The sequence below is a fragment of the Tenrec ecaudatus genome, chromosome 2 (assembly GCF_050624435.1).
Source record: "Tenrec ecaudatus isolate mTenEca1 chromosome 2, mTenEca1.hap1, whole genome shotgun sequence".
Classification (NCBI taxonomy): Eukaryota; Metazoa; Chordata; class Mammalia; order Afrosoricida; family Tenrecidae; genus Tenrec; species Tenrec ecaudatus.
In genome coordinates, this window is record NC_134531.1 from 110,189,885 (window position 1) to 110,210,269 (window position 20,385).

Consider the following 20,385-nt stretch of genomic DNA (forward strand, 5'->3'; position numbering starts at 1 on the left):
CATTTATTTTGCACTTAACAAGACATGAACAAGAACTTTTCTTTGAAAACATGGTTTTAAATGGATATCAAAATCTGTTTCTTAGTTTTAGATGTTTGGATGATCAAAATTAGATTTCTAAGTAAAAGGATATTACGTTGAAAAGTAGGAGGAGTGAAAGTGGGAAGGAGAAGCCTGATCAGTTCCTGCCTAACCCACAAGGGTGCATCCTGTATGCTTTACTAATATCCCATACGCATCTCGACATATTTTTTACATAGCTACTGATTTGTCAGTCTGTCATAGTCCTTAGACTATAGATTCTTTGAGAGCAGAGAATGTGTCTTATTCAACTTGCATCTCATGGCTCTAAGGACAGACGGTATTTGCTATGTAGCTCACATTGGTTGGATGGTCATGAATGCATAGGCAATCGTGCCTTAGTCTTTAATTCTCCCAACTTGTGTTTGTACTTTAATGTGAGGGGACTACAAAAAGTTTGTAAAAAGTTGAATTAAAAGACAATGGAATTTTTCTGTGGATTTTTCAAACCCCTTGTCACTTATGGATTCTGTTACATGGAATATGTTACAATGGGAAAATGTTACTTTTTGGTTTTTGAGAGAAAACAAATTAGGGAAAAGACTGAGTTGGAATTAAAGTCAGAAATAACACATGGGTGTTGTGAAAAGCTTCCTTGAGAAAGGCACTGGATGCTGCTCTGTGGGGGCTGTTAAGTCCCTGTTAAATAGTTGCTTGTCTTGTACCTCATTCATTGCCATTGAGTTACTTCTGACTCAGTTACCTTATTGGACAGGGTAGAACTGCGACTGTGAATCTTTATGAGTGTAGAAAGTCTTATTTTTCTCCAGAGGAGTGGCTGATATAACCCCTCACACCATCAGGACTCCCCAGGTCTTTGAAAATGACCATTGCCATATCCCCAAATATAGAGTTCTAGGTGATAACCTTCAATGACCTTTGCTGATTGATATAAAAACTTCAAATTAAATGAGTGATTCAGTAATTTTTGGTTCTTTCCTGGGGAGCATAATCAGATGTAAATATACACATTCACTTCTAGGTACATGCTGTATTTTGTTGCTTGAAAATCCTTATGAACACTACTGTCTATTTGGGCTTTACATATAATTATTGTACTTTATCTTTCAAATTAAACTGGAGAGTTTGAGTTGAAGTGAGAAGTCATGTCTAAAACTTTCATATTTAATATTATATTAAGTCATGAGTTTTATTATAATTTATTGTAATAGTTCTTGTTAAAAACCAGATTTACACCAGAATGTACAAATCATAGAAAGCTATAACTCATATTGGAGTTCCATTCATTTGGTAATCATTATTTGGTGACGACTATGTGGCACATGAGGAGCCCTGGTTGTATAGTGAGTTATGCCTTCGTGTGGGCTGCTAATCGCCAGGCGAGCAGTTTGAAACCCATAGCTGCTCCACAGGAGAAGGATGAGGCTTTCTATCTTGTAATGATATATAATCTCGGGAACCCACAGGACAACTGTGCTCTTCCAATAGTCTCTCATGAACCAGAATGACTTGATGTTAATGAGTTTATTTTTTACGTGGCATAAACAGTGAAGTGCTTGGCTACTAGAGAAAGGCGGGTCCCTCGGAACATAGCCTAGTAGTAGACCTGGCAGTCTGCTTCCAAAAGGCCTCAGCTTTGAAAATCCTTTGGATGGGTTCTACCCTGGTCACATGGGTCGCTATGAGTCAGAATTGACTCAGGCGTAACTAATAGCAACAGCAATGTTCTATGTTATTTACAGGATACTGGCAGTGTTAAGATAAAAATCACTCTCCTCGATCATGTTTCGCGGAAGAAGAATTTTAGCACTGGGAATTTGCTGGGTTTCCATATCTAAAAGAGAACCAACAAATCAAAGCAAAAGCAAAAGGAAACAACTGGATCGGGGGCAACTCTTTTGGAAATGGGTAAAAAGCTTAACAAAGTAGCTTGGAGAACATACTGTATTTTGTTAGTTTCCTGTCCAGAAAGCAGGGAATAATCTTATTGGAACAGATATGAAATCTGTATCTGTATCAAGTGGAAGTCAAGGAAGTAGTGAAAACAGAATTGGCCAATAAAAAGAGCTTGAGAAAAGAGAACTGATAAATCAGAGTTAGAAGTGGAAGGGCATGAGGCAAAAAATGAGAAACCGAGAAGGGCTGTGAACTCAGAATGCACAGCTCTCAAATCAGTGCCAATTCGTAGCAACCCTATAGGACAGTGTAGAACTGTCCCGGTAGGCTTCCGAGACTGTCTTCTTGATAGGAGTAGAAAGCCCTGACTTTTCCTGCTGAGCGGTCCGTAGTTTCAAACTGCTGACCTTGTAGATCACAGCTTAACCACTATGCCACCTGGGCTTCTGTATACACTGGCATGTGTGGAAAGAAGGAAGCCGTTGAAAATCTTAGACGGGAGAAAAGTCAATGCAAGGCCTTGCTCTGTGTATGCCATGCTGTTCCAAGAAAGTCCGCCCAGTACGTATGCACAGCCCTTCCCAAGCATTTCCAGCAGCTGCTCTCAGATAGGTAGTCACTCGGTTAGGCTATAATATTTCAAAGATTATAGTCACTTGTTTCTGTTGTGCTTAAAACTTGAAAGGGAATTTTTACTGTGAAAATAGAGAATAACATACATTACGTCTTCAACAATTCAGCTGGCAAGTTGAGGAGGAAGTCAGATTCTTCACACATTGCGATAAGTTGGGAAGCAAAAGGGGAGAGAGAAACAATAGATAAATAAGGAAGTTATGTATTGGACTTCTCATTTTTAATTTGGTGAATGCGGTAAACTATCACTGTTAATTCCCAGTCATAACCTATTACGTTCCACATAGACATCTCTCCCTCTATCTGTAGGGAACAGGTCTAACACATTGAATTTCTTCTTGCAGCTCATGTTTTCTGGCTAGACTGGTGAGACTTCACTCCGGGGTTTCTCGTCTTCCTCACCCCTAACGTGTAATACCTCAGCATGGACCTGCTGCTTTAGCTAAATTATGACCAGCAATGAATAGTAGCAAGGTAGGATAATGTTACTCTTCTTAGTAAATTTCTAAAAACATTTTTAAAATTTGGTCTTTGAAACTGTGGAACAGTTTTTGTTTATCTTGATTTTGTAGTGTTCTTTATGTTAGATGGTTCCCTACAATGGAAGTTGCTATAATTTTATACTTAGGTTCTTTCTTTTTTGTTTGTTTTTTTTTAATCCTTGTGAATCTTACTTTATTTCTGATGTAATTTATAAAAACTAGGGTTTATAATCAGCAAAATCCTACTCTATGTATCTCTCAATTTGTGTACCCAACAGCCCTCCAGTTTCAGCTGTCTATTACTAAATGGTTTCTGTAAATTATCTTTCCCATTGTTTAATTTATAAAATATATATCAGAATATAGTTATTGATTTTTATTTATTTGCTATTTCATTCTTTGGTTTACTACCATCAGACACTATGTTGCCTCCTGGGGAAGCAATGCTGAATAAGCTGACTGTCCTTTGCTCATAGCTTATATTCTCGGGGAGAAGATGAGTTAAAAGTGAATTGATAAAACACTGGTGAAATATGGTCCCTTTAAAAAAAAGTGATTTGGAGATGTGGTAGGGGCTACGTCAGGTAGGGTGGTCAGAAAAGGAACCTTTGAAGAATTGTTAAAGATGAAATTTATTACATTAAACATTTAAAGAGTGTATGTTGTATGTATGGGATGTGTATGTTTGGTTCAGGAAACATGCACATTAGAAGGAATAAGAACCACTGCTTTTGAGTTAGTTTTAATTCATAGCCATTTTATGTAGGCTTTCCAGGACCATAAATCTTTATGGGAGCAGATAGCTTTAACTTTCTCCTGCAAAACAGCTGGGTTTGGGCTTTGAACCTTGAGGTCAGCAGTCTACCTCTTACCTGACCATACCTTCAGGGCTCTATTATAAGACTGCTAGTAAAAAAAAAAAAAAAAAAAAAAAGAAAGAAGAAAGAAAGAAATGTTGCGGCCAGAGGCCACGAAGAAGGCTCAGGGATGGTAGAGAACACAACACGTGCTGGTTTTAATAAAAACAGATCAGTGGTGAAAAAAAAAAAAAAAAAAAAGATTAGGGAATGCAAAGACCCTGAGAGAGGAAGGATGAATTTGACGAACACAGAAACCAAATTAAATTCTATGATTGAGTGAGAGAACAAGAGGAAAAAGTTACAAAAATTGTCTTAAAAATATTTTTTTTGTGTGTGGTTGTAGTAATCACATTCATTTTCTGACTTTAGTAATTTTGAAGATTTTCTTTTGTTTTGGTCTAAAAGTCTTTGAAATTTTATTGCTTTTTTCAGAGAACTAACTTTGCTTCATGTATTCTATTTATTTAGTTTCTCTATGTCTAATCTTGATGATTTTCTTTCTTCCTTCTGGCTTGCTCTGCTTTTTTCTTTGTTCCTTAAAGTGTAAAGTTCCTAATTTGGGCTTGCTTCACTTATAATTATTTTTTAAAGTTTTTCTTGTGATTTGGGTGAAACTTTATTAAATGATTGGTTTTCCCATTCTGCCACTCGTGCACATTCTGTTTAGTGACATTGATGCAATCTCCGTAATGCAACCGCTGTACTCTTCCCTTTGCCGCCTGTTTACTGTTTCCCTTTGTCCTGCACACCTATCCCTCATTGCCTTTTGAGCTTTATCCTTAAACAAATGTTGTTCCTTTGAGCCCATAGAGTTCATTGTTTAAGAGGTATATACCTTCTTGGCATTATTGTTTATTTTATAGGCCTGTGTTATTTGGCCCGAAGTTGAGCCAATGACGTGAATTCAGTTCAAGGTCTAAAAAGTGCTTAAGTCTTTAAAGGGTGCCTAAGTCAAGCAGTCTCTGTCCAACAGTAAATCTTGTTTCTTTGTGTTTTGTGACTTTCAGATTTGTTCTGCAGTTTTCTTTCAACCTATCCAGAATTTTCTGTTGTGCTCCTTTTGAGAATAGTTGGCCATCGTAGCCAGGCACCATCTAGTTCTTCTGGACTCAGGGTCTTAGAGGCTGAGGTTAGTTAGCACGCTTCATAGTCCTTTGGGTAGAGTCGTGTGTTACATTTTGGACTGCTAGCCGCAAGGTTGGTAGTTTGAAACTACCAACCACTCTGTGGGAGAAAGATGAGGCTTTCTATTTCCCTAGATATTTTCGTCCTCCCCCCCACCCTTCTATTTCCCTAAAGATAAGCCTTCTGATTCCCTGAATATTTATAGAAACCTACAGGAGCAGTTCTACTCTGTCCTATGTGGTCACGATGAGTTGGATTTGACTCCGTGGCTGCGGGTTTTTTTTTAAACATGTCTTTCATTTTCTTCACGGTTCTTTGTTTTGGACGAGGAGAGACCAAGAGTTGCAACTTTAATGACTGCTTACATGCTTTCAGTGTCCACATGGCTAGTCACCAAGATAGCATCTAGAACATTGTCTTTGTGGACTTGGTTTTGCTAATTGATCTTAATGCCTCCAGAGCAACATTCCTCAAGGCGTTTGAGTATGGCTAAGGCGTTTTCATCACTGCGCCTCATAGGCTCTATTATGCTCATGGCGATGTTTGTAGCACAGATGCAGAAGGTCCTCTCTGAAACTCTATTGTCAAACTACTCATGGCATCGGGTTTGGTGTGTTTTGGTGTTAGCTTGAAGGAGAACTAGTGTGTCTTGGAAGACGTTCAGCCAGAATGCTTCTTAGGAAGGTACGATGATGAAAATCTGTCTCATGTGATTTGAACATATTGTCAGGAGGGATTAGCCCCTGGAGAAAGATAATGTACTTGATAAAGTAGAGGGTCAATAAAAAGAGAAAGCCCTTTACTGAGAGGGATTGACTCAGTGGCTAGAACAATGAGCCCAAACATAGGAAATGATTGGGAGGATGGTGTAGAACTGGGCAATGCTTCCTTTGCTGTTTAAATCAGAATCTACTCCACAGCCCCGGATATCATAACACGCATTTAATTACTTATTTACCCTGCCCTTCCCTTCCCATCCTGGTAACCCTCAAAGAATGCTTCTCTTTCTGCACGTACAATTTTTCTTGAGTTTTTACTGTAGTGGTCACATATCATCTTTGATCTTCAGTGCTTCATTAATTTCCCTCAGCATAATAGCCTCTAGGTTCATTGTACAAGGTTTTTGCAGATTGCTAGTTATTTTTTAGTGTTACCTTGTACTGCATTGTGTATGTACTGTGGTGTTTATACATTGATGGACAGTTGGGTTGTTTCCGTCTCTTTGCTATTGTGAATGGTGCTATGGTGATGTTGGGTGAGTATTTATCTGTTCATGTGACAGTTATTATTTCTCTAGTAGCGGGATTGCTGCATCACAACAGTAAACCTAGTTGTGAAATTGCTGGGCCATAATGATACTTCTGTTTCCAATTTCTAATTTTTAAAGTGAGCCCCAGAACATTTTTCCACAGTGAGTGCCTCGTTGTGTAGTCCCCCCAGTGATGTCTGAGGGTTCCATACTGCACACCCTTGCCAACCTTTGTTGTTTCCTGCATTTTTAACTTTGCTATTAATGTTGGGGGGATTGATATTTGATTGTTTTCATTTGCATCTCTCTAGTGACTAATGGGCGTGAACAGCATAACTTTTTTTGAGGCTCAACATTTTCCAGTTTTTGAAATGGGACTTCCTTCATGACTGCTTCTGGTTTGTTTTGATATGGCCCTAGTGGTCTTTGGCAGCCTCTTTACTGTCTAACAGCAGAAGATAGCTAGGCTCTCTTTGTACTTTTATGAACCAGAGCTGGAATCAGCCATTTTTGGAGTCAGGCCTCTCAATAAAACTCTGAACTTTATTAGACTGCTGCCTGTTGTGGACAAGAAGTTATTTTCCAATATCTGCATGCCTGTCCTTCCAGTTTAAAAGTTAAAAATATTCCTGAATAATTGTTAACCAATTACAATTTATGGGTACAATTAAAATAATGACTTTGTGTGCCCCCAATAAAAAGAAAATAAAACCGAAATCTGCTTACTATTATTAAATGGAAAAATACAACTAGCTTCCCTTCATATTTAAATGTGCTGTTTACCAGTTCATTGGTGATTCTGTAAGGCTTATTTTCCTGAGATTGTATAGCATATAACCATATAGCTATAGGTAGTCTTTCAGTAATTGTAGCATGTTTATTATAAAGGATTTTATTAAAATCATATTTGACTTCTCTTTTGACTATACTTAAATTAGCATTGTAAATCTTGCTAAATTTTTTAGGTTAAAATGTTTCATGTTCATATTTTTAGTGGTATAATATAAATGCTATTTTTATGTGATATATAATTGTGCCATTAAGCTTGTATTTGAATAAACTACTAAATGTATCTCTAGTAATTCATTTAAAAAATCTTCTATTTTATTCAATTTTTAAATGATTATCAAATACTTTAATTAGGAATTATTGACATTCAGGTTGATTTTTGTAATGAAAATTAAATAGAACTCTCAGGAAACTACTTAACAGAAGGCAATTAAAAAAATTGAATATAATGTTTTTTAATCCTTTTATTAGGGGCCCATACAACTCATCACAATCCATTCATACATCAATTGTGTAAAGCACATTTGTACATTCATTGCTCTCATCATTCTCAACATATTTGCTCTCCACTTAAGCCCCTGGCATCAGGTTCTCATTTTTTCCCCCTCCCTCCTCACTCCCCCCTCCCTCGTGAACCCTTGATAATTTATAAATTACTATTTTGTCATATCTTGCACTGTCCGACATCTCCCTTCACCCACATTTCTGTTGTCTGTTCCCCAATTTTTCTACTTTTAAGGACAGTTTTATGTTATTTCCTAAGATAGGGAAGCTTTTATAAGACTGTTGAAATAACTTTCAGACTTTCCTTAAAGAAACACATTTTGAAAGTTTGTATTTATTATGAATAGCTTTTTGGTATATAATGTTGAGATTAAAACACATTACCAATGAAATTGTGAATCTGAGATTGTTCAACTTCATGTTAGCTTGATGTATGGCTATTGGAAATACTACTGACCTTAGAAAAGTAGTAAAAGACATCCTGAGGTTTTGATCAGGAAGAATTATATGGAGAACCAGGTAACTTTTTTCTTTTTAAAAATCATTTTATTGGGGGGCTCATACAACTCTTATCACACTCCATACATACATCAATTGAAGTAGGTAACTTAAGGTTGCTTGAATTTTACCTTTCTTCTCGGCAGCGTTTCCCACAGTGGAAGATACCGCTTCCTCCGGGCACTGGACTGATCCAGGCAGCCTGCAAAGGCGGTGCCTGTACTTAATCCTGGATTATGGACAATAATGCAAACTTTTTTAATTGGCAAAGATGTGCTGAGTTGAAAAATTTTTTTTTCCTGGAAAGAGACACTAGAACAAATACCATATGTACTCATGTATAAGCTGAGTTTTTCAGCACATTTTTAATGTAGTTTTTGTGGTAGAATTAGGTGCCCTGACTGATATTCAGGTTGGCTTATACTCCAGTATATACAGTATGTCTGGAAACATATTCTCCAGGATTATTTTTCTTCAGCTAATGATGCAAGCATATTTCACTCAGATTTTCCTTTATAACTGTGATCTAAATATGATAAAAATATACTTCCCTTATTCTCAAAGCATAATTCAGAGAGGCTAGAGCTTTATAAAATGCCAACAGAAGCAAAGGTAGTACAGGAATAAAATGTATATGTAGCAGTTTCACCTATTTTGATTCTGTATTGGCTACCTTGCTCCCAGGGTTCACGAGGAACTTAAGAGAAGTTATCTATGATCATTTTTCCCACTGCCTGTTTGCTTACATTTCCATAATTAATACCACATTGGGGGGATATTATATAGTCCCTGGGCTCTGTTGTTTCTGCATGGCACATGCCTAATGACTGATGGTTAAAGCCACTGAGTGGCACGGCAGAAGACAGACCTGGTGATCTGCCAAGGAATCCCTAGGGGAAGTTCTCCTTTGTAACACACCGCGGTGGTGGCCAAGAGTTGGAATCTGCAGTTTTAATGAATGCTGACTTTTTGCCTGTGAGCTACATTATCAGTAGCAAGAGAAATAAATGTATCCTGCTCGACTCTCTTCTTTTTCCTTACCTATATATGTGATTTTTATCTTTAAAATCCTTTCTGGAAAAAAAAAGGAAAGCCCAAAAGTTGTTGGGTAGTTTTTATTTTTCTTTATATGTATTCTTATATTATCAAACACATGCTTATTCTAAAAATAGAAATTGGTAGTACATCAAGCAGAAAGTGATCTTCCTACTATTTTTATGTCTGACTCAATAGGGTTACTGAATGTTAACCATTTTATGTGTATCAATTTGAACTCATATTACACATATTCAAAACATGCTTTTGTGAATTTAGTTTTTAAGAATTGAATTTTTGATGTGCAAATTCTGTAATTTGCTTTTCCTACTACTTCTCATTTGATTTTACTTAGGCATCACATGCTTTACAAAATCTGTTTTCTGTAACTACTGATTAGCAATTTAACAGAAAGTCATCAGCATAAACTAATAGACTGAAACCAGAGTGACTGAATAAGGGAGATCAAAACTTTAAATTCAGGCTAAGGAAATACATGTAATAGTTTTCATTAGTGTTGCTACTTTTATTATTTATTTTATTAATCATTATATTGGGGGCTCTTACAAATCTTATAACATTCCATCATTCAATTGTATTAAGCACACTTGTACATATGTTGCCATCAACATTTCCATCCTTTAATAATTTAAAAATGTCTTCTGTTGACTCGACGTATCTCTGCAGAAGACAGTTGAGGCTCCCTGCTCCCTTGAAGACCCTTTATAGGATCACTTTGAGTTGGACTAGAGTCAATAGCAGTGTGCTTGGTTGTTTTGGTTTTTCTGACTCAAGTATAACTATATGAAATTAAAAAATGAATACTTTTTTTTTAAATGAATACTTTTTTTAATGTGGTACATTTTGGAATGAAAGACTTAGGACAGTAAAAACTTCATTATTTGCCCAATACATCTAGGTATCTACACTTACAAAGCTGACATTGTGTGAGAAGTATGAGGATATAAGCCCGAATAAGACCGTGTTGTAACCAAGCACTATGTTAACAAAGAGCAGAGGAAGGAAGACAAGACTCCATGAAGGAGATGACATGAGCATAGTGTTAACCTGCTATAATAGCTAGACAGACTTAAAAAAAAAAGGCTAAGAGAAATAAAGAAGGATTGAGTCAGCTGGAAATTAGTAGGACAAGCACAATGGCAAGACAGAAAGGGGAAGTTAATATGTGTAGACAAAGAAACCAAGTAGACCTGAGGCACATGCACAATCCTGGCTTAATTAACAGCATCTTCTTCCACTCTTAAAAGTATCCGAGATTGGATGTTCAATAATATGCTCACTCTGGAAGGTAGATTCCTGGGTGAGCTGGTACATTTAAAGGTAACACTAATTTGTGAGTGACTAAAAAAGATATAATTGAAGTTATGATGCCAGAGGGCTGGGAGGTTTTAGCCTAAAACTAGAATATTAAACATTCGCTATGCTTAATTTTGTTATGTTTTACATTAAATTTTTAATTATGTTTATTTTGGATTCAGGTTGTGGGCAGGAGGAGTGGGTAGTTGAATAGGTGTTGAAGGCCTTTGGAGAAGTGAAAGACAATAGAAGTTAAATGTCCACAGATGACAAGAGTTGAATTAGGAAATAAAATTTTGAGGAAAGAGGGATTGAGAAGCAGATTTGAAAACACATTCGTATCAGCAAGATCAGGTGGTGGTTTTTTGGCGAGTGCCCTCAGCTTGGTTGTGACTCATAGCCTGGTCCTGTGTCATTCTCACAATTGTTCTTTTATTTGAGCCTTTCACCGCCCCTCTACTTTCCCAAGATGATGTCCTTCTTCAGGGACCAGTTTCTCCTACAATGTGTCTAAAGTTCTTGAAGTGAGTCCCGCTCTCCTTACCTCTAAGCAATACTGGTTGTACTTCTTCCAAGACAGATTTGTTGGTTCTTTTGGTACTGCACAGTCCTTTCAGTATTCTTCTCCAGAACCGTAATTCAAATGCATCTGTTCTTCTTTGATCATCTTATTCAGTGTTCTACTTTCACATGCATATGAGGCTGTTGAAAGTATCATGGCTTGGGTCAGGTGTACCTTAATCCTCAAAGCAACATCATTGCTTTTCAACACTTTAAAGAGGTCTTGTAGGTATTTGTGTTAGACAGGGTTCCTAAATATGTTAGACGGGGTTCTCTGGAGAAACAAAATCGGAACGCTAATAGTTATATGTATGTTTATACAGATAGATATAACATAAGAAATAGTTCATTAAATATAAAGCAGTACAAATGGGCTCAGTGCAACTCACTCCTGTGAGGCAGTTATGAGACACTGGCAGTCTTTCAAGTCGCGAGGGCCCGGGCTGGGTAGTCCTCTGTAGAGCAATTCAGGCTATCTGGGCACAGGAAGCAAAGAGCAAGGCAGGTGACCAACAGTCAGCCAGATGACAGGGTCCAGCAGTCCCCAGCTCAAGAGATGTAAATTCCAATGGTGTGGTGAAGCAGGTCTTGAAAGAACCTCAAATTGCAGTGACACAGTCCACAGGTTCGGTGTCCCACATGTAGTGTAGTTTTCAAATTGAGGCAAAGAACAAGCAAGGCAGCCAGCCGCACACTGGTCCGATGATCAAAGAGCAAGAGACAGAAAGGCGAGGCTCACGGAGCCATTTATCCCTCTGCCCTTCAATTAATCCCACATGTGTTTATTGGCCAGGTTGGCACGATAAACTAACTACCTCAGTATTATTAGTAAAGCTAATGTATAAATTTCAAAGAAGAATACGGTTTGCATAAGATTGGAAGATAGTGATTTTCAAATAACATTGAGGAGCTTGAATAACATTGATACTCCTGTCTCTCACCTCAGCCTTGCAGATGAGGGTGGCTGAATGTAGGGAAGGTGTGGCCTCCGCCTGAGAACACCATTGCTGGGCAACCAGGTTTCACATAGGACTAGAAGTGGGAGGATAGAGATTTAGGCAAGTTTTTTTTTTACAAATCGACTTAAGATTCTAGAGGACCAAATGGATAAGATTGAGTACAACAAATTGGGGATGGGAACAGGGAGAAAACAGCTGTAAGGGCATGATCATAGAGAAAGGATAGGGTCGGAATGGGGATTTGCTGTTGTTACCTGGCTGTGGCTCCTGGCAACCTTACGTATGAAGGAGTGAGATGCTACCCAGAAAAAAATCTGAATTACACACAAAATTCAAAGGTAGAAAATGACCTTTTCTATGTTCTAAATAGGGGCGCGGGGTTTTTGGAATTGATTGAACTAGTGTCTAATCTTGACTCTCTGAGGGGCTGTTCCACTGCAGGGCAGAGACTGGCTAAGGCTTAGTACATTTAAAGTGGAACTGATGGAAGCTGGTTGGCTATCATTCTGTTAGGGTATGCCTTCCATGAGCCTATTCAAAAGTGTACACATCGATTTCAAAATTATGTTGATTTCTCACCGCATCAACACCCCCTTTAAAGAGTAAAATACATTTTCTGTGTGGCTTATAGACTTCTAAGGGTTTTACTCATTGTCTCAACAGGCCAATTGCTCTTTAATGAGACTCCAAAGGACTGGTTCACTGCAGTGTGATTTCACTCGAATTTAACTTTGTTTTTAGACTGAGCTCAAAAGAACACTTTCAAATACAGATAAGAACAAAAGGTGCTTTAAATTCTATGCCTGTAAGGGTCCATGGTCAGTATGTATTAACTGGTAACGAATGATTTATCTGGTAGTTAAACTTTGGTGCCTCTGCTCATTCTTGCTTGTTTAAATGCACTGGAGAAGACAAAAGCAAAAATACCCTTTACTTTGTATTCATGTGAGAGCAGTCTCTGCCCCTCCCCCACTCCTTCATTTTGTATTTGTAACTGTGTTTGTTACTTGCATTCTTGGAAATGACTTTTTGTGACTTTGTTTCTGTCTTGCTGCAGGCAGCTGAATATTTGTTCCGATAGAGCCTTTCTATTTCTGGTTTTGGTCAGCATTGAAGCATGTAAAAGGTAAGAAACCCTCCAGATAATGCTTCCTGCACTTTAACGGGTTAATGGTTTTATATCACTGAGCGAATATATGCTGAGAATGTAACTTGAAACATAAACCGAGTGTGATAGGTTTTATTAGTCAAGGATGATTAATTCAAACCCTGTTCAATTCTCTTCTAGTTTTTGAGAGTATCTGTTGAGGAAAGGATGAAGGATTTCCTACTTCTATTACATTGTTTCTATCCATTTATTTGCCGATTTTTCTAAATTAACACATTTCCTTTGCTTAAATCTGTCAGTGTTACAATAAAGGAAATAATTGAACAAATATTTTTTACCATAAGACATAAACGGTGTAAACATAAAAGTGTTTTACTTGGAAGAGAATGTTCCATACATATTAAGCTTCCTTTCTATTTTGTAAAAACATTGCACTTGGAAAATGTAAAGGTTGCCCTTTGTGTGCTGGAAGTTGAAGTTGGAAAACATGGAAACTTTCAGAACAGATTTTGTATTTGCTCTGAGTATTAATCTCAGTATTAATTGTACAATAGATAACCTGGACATCCTGTGATTTTACTAAGGAAATGAGTTAGCAGTTTTACATTTTGCTATTTAGTAAAGTCTCTTTGGGTTTAAAATTATGTACTTACAGATTTATTTTATGGAAATTTTAGAAAGTAGAGCAAGCTTTAATGGTTCCTTTAAAGTTTTAAGTTACTATTTACGGTGAATTGAAAACCAAATGCATATGCAGTCATGTGACACTGATAGAAGCCCAGCAGCATTGGATAAAGATAGACTTCTTTACTTCATAGCTTAGTGGTTTTTACACGTTTCATTAAAAAAAGTTATTTAAAAATAGATACCTTTGCTGATAGCATGCATGTGCTTTTGACCACTATTGTTGGTTTCTGACTTATTTATATTTACTGTCTATTAAAGGATGGACATTTTAAATTTAAAATCTCATTTTACAAACATCTATTAAAATGGGCTCACTCTTGCAGTAATCTACAGAACATTGGATGCCTACTGTAATCTGGTTAATAATCCTCAAAACTACAAAAGTGGAAAGTACACAATGGTCTTGTTTCCCAGTAGCTTATAGCTTGTAGTCTAATAGAGGAAATACTGCTGAGCAAATAATTAAAACAGAATACGGGAAGTTTTGTATGAACTAGAGATGCACACGTGCTACGTAGGAGCTCAGAAAGGAAGATCCCTAAGTTGGCCTGGGTTATGGTGGCTATGGCCGTGGGGGTGAGCAAAGAAGTCTCCTCAGAGAAAATCAATTGCGACGTTAAGTTGGTGATTCCTTAGGCAGAAGAGGGAGGGAAAACACTTAGATTGAAGGCACAGGAAAGGTAAAGACACAGATGTGAATGACCATGAGACATTTGGAACCTGCAGTGTGCGTTGTGCGACTGCTACAGGTAGACAGTTGTCTGCCTTTACTCATTAAAGGAGACGGGATTTTTCTCTCTAAGATACAACAAAGAACCTACTGCTATCAAGTTAATTCTGACTCTCAGTGACTGTTGGGTTTCTGAAGCTGTAAATTGTTTGGAGAGCAGCTAGGTTGAGCTTTCTCTGTGGATGGACTAGGGGTTAGAACTGCCAACCTTGCTGTTGGTTAGCAGTCCCATGGTACCCGGAGAATACCACAGGTAAGGGCTGTAAAATCAATACCGTGCATGACAAGTAAGTATACATATGATTATTTTCGGTCTGTAATATAATTTTATCTGTCTCTGTATTTGCCTGCCTGCTTACCTACCTGTATAAATATCGACTACAGCATGAGTGTGTAATTTCAGGTGCAAGGTCTGGGCTGACTCCAGTTTTTGGCTTTTACAGATAAAGCTCCTATGAACACTTTTATGTATTTCATATGAACTTAAGAATTTATTTCCGTGGAACAAATTCCCAAGAGTGCAGTTGCTGGTTCATATTGCAAACTTATGGTTCAGTTTTAGATGGCATCAGAGTGGCTATACCATTTGGCATTTCCACTGGTTTACATTATGTAGCAGCAAAGTATTCATGATACAGTTTGTAGCCTTATCAGAAATTGGCGTTGTCATTTTTTAAAAGTCATTTTATTGGGGGTCATACAGCTCTTAACACAATCCATCCATCCATCCATCCATCCATCCATCCATCCATCCATCCATCATCCATTGTGTCAAGCACATTTGTACATATGTTGCCACCATCATTCTCACAACATTTGCTTTTTACTAGAGCCCTTAGTATCAGCTCATTTTCCCCTTCCCTCCCTCCCTCATTGTGTTTTATTTTAACCGATCTGATGTGGGGATATCTCATGTGGCTTTAATTTGCATTTCCCTGATGACTTACAAAGATGTTGAGCATATTTTTTTCTGGCTTTGTCATTTGTATATCTTTGGTGAAGAGTCTCTTCGTGCCTTTTGGTTACTTTTCATTGAAATATTTTTAACTCTTGAATGTTGAAAGAACTTCCTATTGTCAACTTTGTGGTTTGAAGCTATTTCCCCAGTTTGTAGCTTGCCTTTTCACCCCTTCATGGGATTCTTCACAGAGCACAAGTTTAAAATTTTGATGAGGGCCAGTATTGTTTCCTTAGTGCCCAGTCTAAAACACTGCCTAGATGTAGGTCCTGAAGATTTCATTTTATTTTCTTGCAAGTTTCATATTTTATCTTTAAGTCTGTGATCTTTGAAATTCAGTTTTGTATGAAGTGTTAAGTTTAGCTCCATCTTTTTTTTGGTTTGATTTGTCTATGGTGTTCAATTGTTCTAGCACTACTTCTTTAAGACTATTTTCCCTCTGCTGAATTTCTTTTGGACCTTTGACAAAAATCAGTTGGCCATATTTATGTGGGTCTATTTCTGGGTTTCTATTTCATTCCACTGATCCATGAATCCATTTGGCACCAATGCCACAGCACTGCCTTGATTGCTTTATGCAGCGTTTTACTCACCAATATGGAAGACCTTTTGAATATTCATCTCTCCTTGTAAGATTCCTATGATTTACTCTTTAGTTTGTTTGTTATTGTCTCACAGGTGCCTGAAACGTTGTTCATTTTTTCTTTGTCTTCTTGTCTGTTTTTCTTTGTTGTTGCCATTAGGCGAATTCTGTTCTGTCTTCAAGCTCCTTGAATGTATCTTCTGTCATCTCTACTATATACCTCGTCCAGGGTGTCTTTTATTTCTGTTATTGAATCTTTTTAGTATAGTAATTTTCATTTGGACCTTTAAAATAACATTTATGTTTTAGCCAACTTTTAAAAGTCATTTTATTGGGGGCTCTTCCATCCATTGTGTCAAGCACATTTGTACATATTTTGCCATCTCAAAACATTTGCTTTCTATTTGAGCCCTTGGTGTGCGCTCATTTTTTTCACTCTCCCTCCCCTCCCTTCCTCATGAACCCTTAATAAATTATAATTTTTCTCATGTCTTATTTCGACTGATGTCTCCCTTCACCCACTTTTCTGTTGTCTGTCCCCCAGGGAGGGGTTATATGTAGATCCTTGTGATTGGTTCCCCTGTTCTCCCCCACCTTCTCTTTACCCTCCTGGTGCCGCTCCTCTCATTATTGGTCCTGAGGGGTTTATCTTCATCTGTCTTGGATTCCCTGTGTTGTGAGCTCTTGTCTGTACCAATGTACATGCGCTGGTTGGAGTTGTAAGGTAGATTTGGGTCATGATAGTGGGGGGGTTGGAAGTATTAAAGAACCGGAGGAAAGTTTTATGTTTCGCCATTGCTATACTGAGCTGAACTTTTTTTTAATTGCTACATTTGGTTTAAGATAATTTTCTACTGATTGTTAAACGATTTCTTGATGGCTGCTTTAAAATCCTTTTCATATAATTCTAACTTTTGATTCATCTCAGTGTTATGCTAGTTGATTGCCGTTTCTTATTCAAGTTGTAACTTCCTTTGTTCTTGGTTTGATGGGTGAGTTTTGCTTGAATTCTAGATATTTTATCTAGTATATGAAAGGAGACTGGGTCCTATTTTACCTCTTCAGTTTTGTAGGCAGTCATCCAGTTTAGGTTTCACATGAAATCCTGGCCTTTTCTCCTGCTCCCTGACCCACATTGTATTTATCTATTGATGGACCCTGCGGAAGCTATTTGTACTCTCTGGGAATTGTGAATATGCTTCAGGGAACATTGGTGCTCATGCACTTGTCTGAGTCTCTGCTTTCTATTTTGTGTATGTATGGTTCTTATGAGTGGAATTGTTGGATCCTTAGGAGCCCTGTTGGCATAGTGGTTGGTGCTGCGAATGTATCAGCGACTCCGTGGGAGAAAATGGTGGCAGTGTCGAGAACCATGTGGGACATCTTCACTACCCCCTGGGGCCGCTGTGAATTGGCATTAACTGGACAGCAAAGGGCTTGGGGCTTTGGTGTGACAAGTGTGTACTAAGCCTTTGAAGGAGCCACTCAGCTGTCTCCTTAGCTGCTGTGCCATTTTGTGTTTCACCAGCAGTGGGTGAAGGCTCCCGTTTCTCGGCATCTTTGGTTTGACCTATATTTTTGTGGGTGGTAGTTCCAGTAGTAGCTTAATTTTCACAGTATTATTTTGATGATCCTCTGTCCACCAAGGAGCTAGATCTTAAATAAAGCCCCAAGTCAAATTTACTGCCAGAGTCAATTCTGCCTCAGTAGTCCTTAAGGCTACGTAAGCTCTTGGGCTGATCCACCTGATGTGGTGGCTTTTCTTCACTGTGCTTCCAAACTGCCTTATGCCTCTGGGCGGGGTAGGCAGTCCCCGGAACCGCACAGAGTGAGCAGCTTCTTGTCTGGAACTCTGCTGAAGCTTTGCTCCTCTGCTTTGGTGTCTTTGGGTGGGGAAGTCATAGAACCTTGGGTCTTTGGGCACAAAGAGGCTTCCTGACCAGCTTGTTCACTGTGACTTTCCCCTCTGGTAAGTTCCTCCTGCCTCCTTCCATTTCTGTTGGGGCAAGAGGAAGTCTCACATATTTCAGGGAAAGAGGGAACTTTACTTGACCACTTACTTTTGATGAAGCTCTGAACAGTTTTCTCTTGCTGGTGGTGTCTGGCTTACCTGATATTGGAGACTCCCGTTTGACAGCCCCCATGACTGCCCTGCTGTTGACAGGTTGGATGTGGGGAAAAGCTGGGTCTAGGTGGCCTTCTGCTGGTTGGGGGGTTTCAAGTCCCAGGGTTCCTTAGTATGTTCTTTTTCTTTCCACCTTTCACAGTTTTTCTCTGGTTGCTGTGCGTGCTGTTTCCAGCATCTCTAGCTGTGCTTAATCATGAGGAGCACTGGAGACTGACTTTTCTTTTAATCCTGGTTTCTTTGGAATAAGAGCATAGAGGTCCAGGGTAAGGAGAGATTGGCAGGGGCAGAGTTTAGCCTTTTGGGGGCTCCCTGCGATTTACTCTCTTTAGGGGACCCTCGAAATAAGGCTTTTTGTACCTGGGAGAAGTTACAGGAAGCCCACAGGGGCAGTTCTAACTTGTCCTATAGGGTCGCTGTGAGTCAGAATGGATTTGATGGCAGTGAGGTTTTGTGTTTTATTTTTAATAAAATTTTATTCTCTTAAACAATTTTATTGACATATACTTCACATATCATAAAATTCAATTGTTAAGTCATATGAAAATTTGTGTAAACCACTGCTTTAGGACTGTAGAATGCTATTCTTTGTGATAGCTGAGCACCATCTGGGTTCTCCACACTTTCCATAACCCCTGTATCTTTAGTGATCTCTTCATGAGCTTGTATGGGCTTTGTCAAAGAACTAATTGTTCTTAGACTGGGGTTAGAGTTAAGTGTGAGCCTCACGTTCATTCATGTGTCTATGGTTTATGTCTCTGCTTCACTTTAGAGACATCATTATCATTTTATAATAGAGAATATCATAGATCATCTCCTTGGGCATAAGCTAATTCTTTCGATAGTGTCATTAATTTAGCCCGTGGTATAGAACAGGCATCCTCAAACTATGTCCCGTGGACCACATGCGCCCTGCCGAGGATATTTTTCTGGCCCGCTGGGTGTTTTTGCAATGCTTGTTTTTTTACTTCAAAATAAGAAATGGGCAGTGTGCATAGGAATTTGTTCATAGTTTTTGTTTTAAACTATAGTCCGGCCCTCCAATGGGTCTGAGGGACAGTGAACTGGCCCCCTGTTTAAAAAGTTTGAGGACCCCTGGATAGACCTTAAAACACTGTTGAGAAAAGGAAATTATGTAAATATAGGCTGGGTTTTTATACTGCAATACAGGAATTGTTGTTTTGTTGGTTAACCTCTTAAGTGACAGTGGAAGTTGGTGATAGGGCTACATTTTCAATAACACTCATTCACAAAGAAAGGATCATGACTACCGGACTAATACATGTCAGAAGAAAAAGCCAGGAGAACATTAAAATAGTAAATATATGGTAGTCCGGGCCACCATTCATTGAGCACCCTCAAAGCAAGAGATCCAGTGACCGCCAAGTCTGTAACTTGGGGATAGCAGTCATCTGCCTTTTTCACACTAGGCCATTTCAGCCATGGGAGTATGTCAGTTCTTTAAATCTGCTACGTGAGTTTAAGGTAAAGCCCAGTTCACTTGGTGGGGTTTCCACATTGAGTCCTTCTGGTGTGGCCTATGAAGGATGCTGTGAGCCTTGAAAGGACAGAGGCCAAAGTCACAGTAGTCTATAGCACGTGACTTGGGCCACCAATGGCTGGATAGACATTAGTTCAAGAGTATCCAGTTAGGAACATAATACAAGCTGTATTCTCACCTGGGGTTCTATGTAAGTATTGTTAAGTTTCCCCGCCTCACCCCCCATCCCAACAGAAGTATAGTTGCATTCTCTGAGATGTACGTATCTCCCTCCCCCATCTTGTAGGAGTATGTCTTGATTTGGGGTGACCTTAGCACAATGTTATATGGCAACAACTCTCCCCCTCCCTGAGACACTGATCCAGCTGTAAAGAGGTCTCCCCCATTGGAGTGGTTTTTAAGGTGTACATACAAAGGGGTGATACATGGTTCCTGGGCACGAGGCAGGCTCTCCACCTTGTTTCTTGGGAGAGCAGATTAGATGACATGACCAGAGAGCAGAAACCTGCCTTTACATTGGAGGTTAGCCTCATAGTAGTGGACTCATACAATATTTGTCCTTTTGGGATGACCTAACTAATGTCACTCAGCAAAATAGTTTCGAGGTCCATCCATGTCATGAGGTGTTTCATGGTTTCTGTGCTAATTTTTAGGAATGTGGAGTATTTGTTGTGCAAATGAACATGGGGCAGCATGTCTATTTGTGTTCTATCTTTTACTTCTTTGGGGTGTATTCCAGCAAA

General features: G+C 38.6%; 1 protein-coding gene across 3 annotated transcripts in view; it reads left to right on the forward strand.

Annotated features, from left to right (window-relative positions):
- Positions 1 to 20,385, forward strand: part of FER (FER tyrosine kinase) — a 459,241-nt gene that overhangs the window by 15,584 nt on the left and 423,272 nt on the right. For 2 of the 3 annotated variants that reach the window (XM_075541367.1, XM_075541366.1), the window contains exons 2-3: positions 2,916 to 3,045; positions 13,008 to 13,076. The gene's annotated coding sequence lies outside the window, so the exon portion shown is untranslated. The remainder of the gene's footprint in view (positions 1 to 2,915; positions 3,046 to 13,007; positions 13,077 to 20,385) is intronic. The other variant, XM_075541368.1, reaches the window with a different exon arrangement.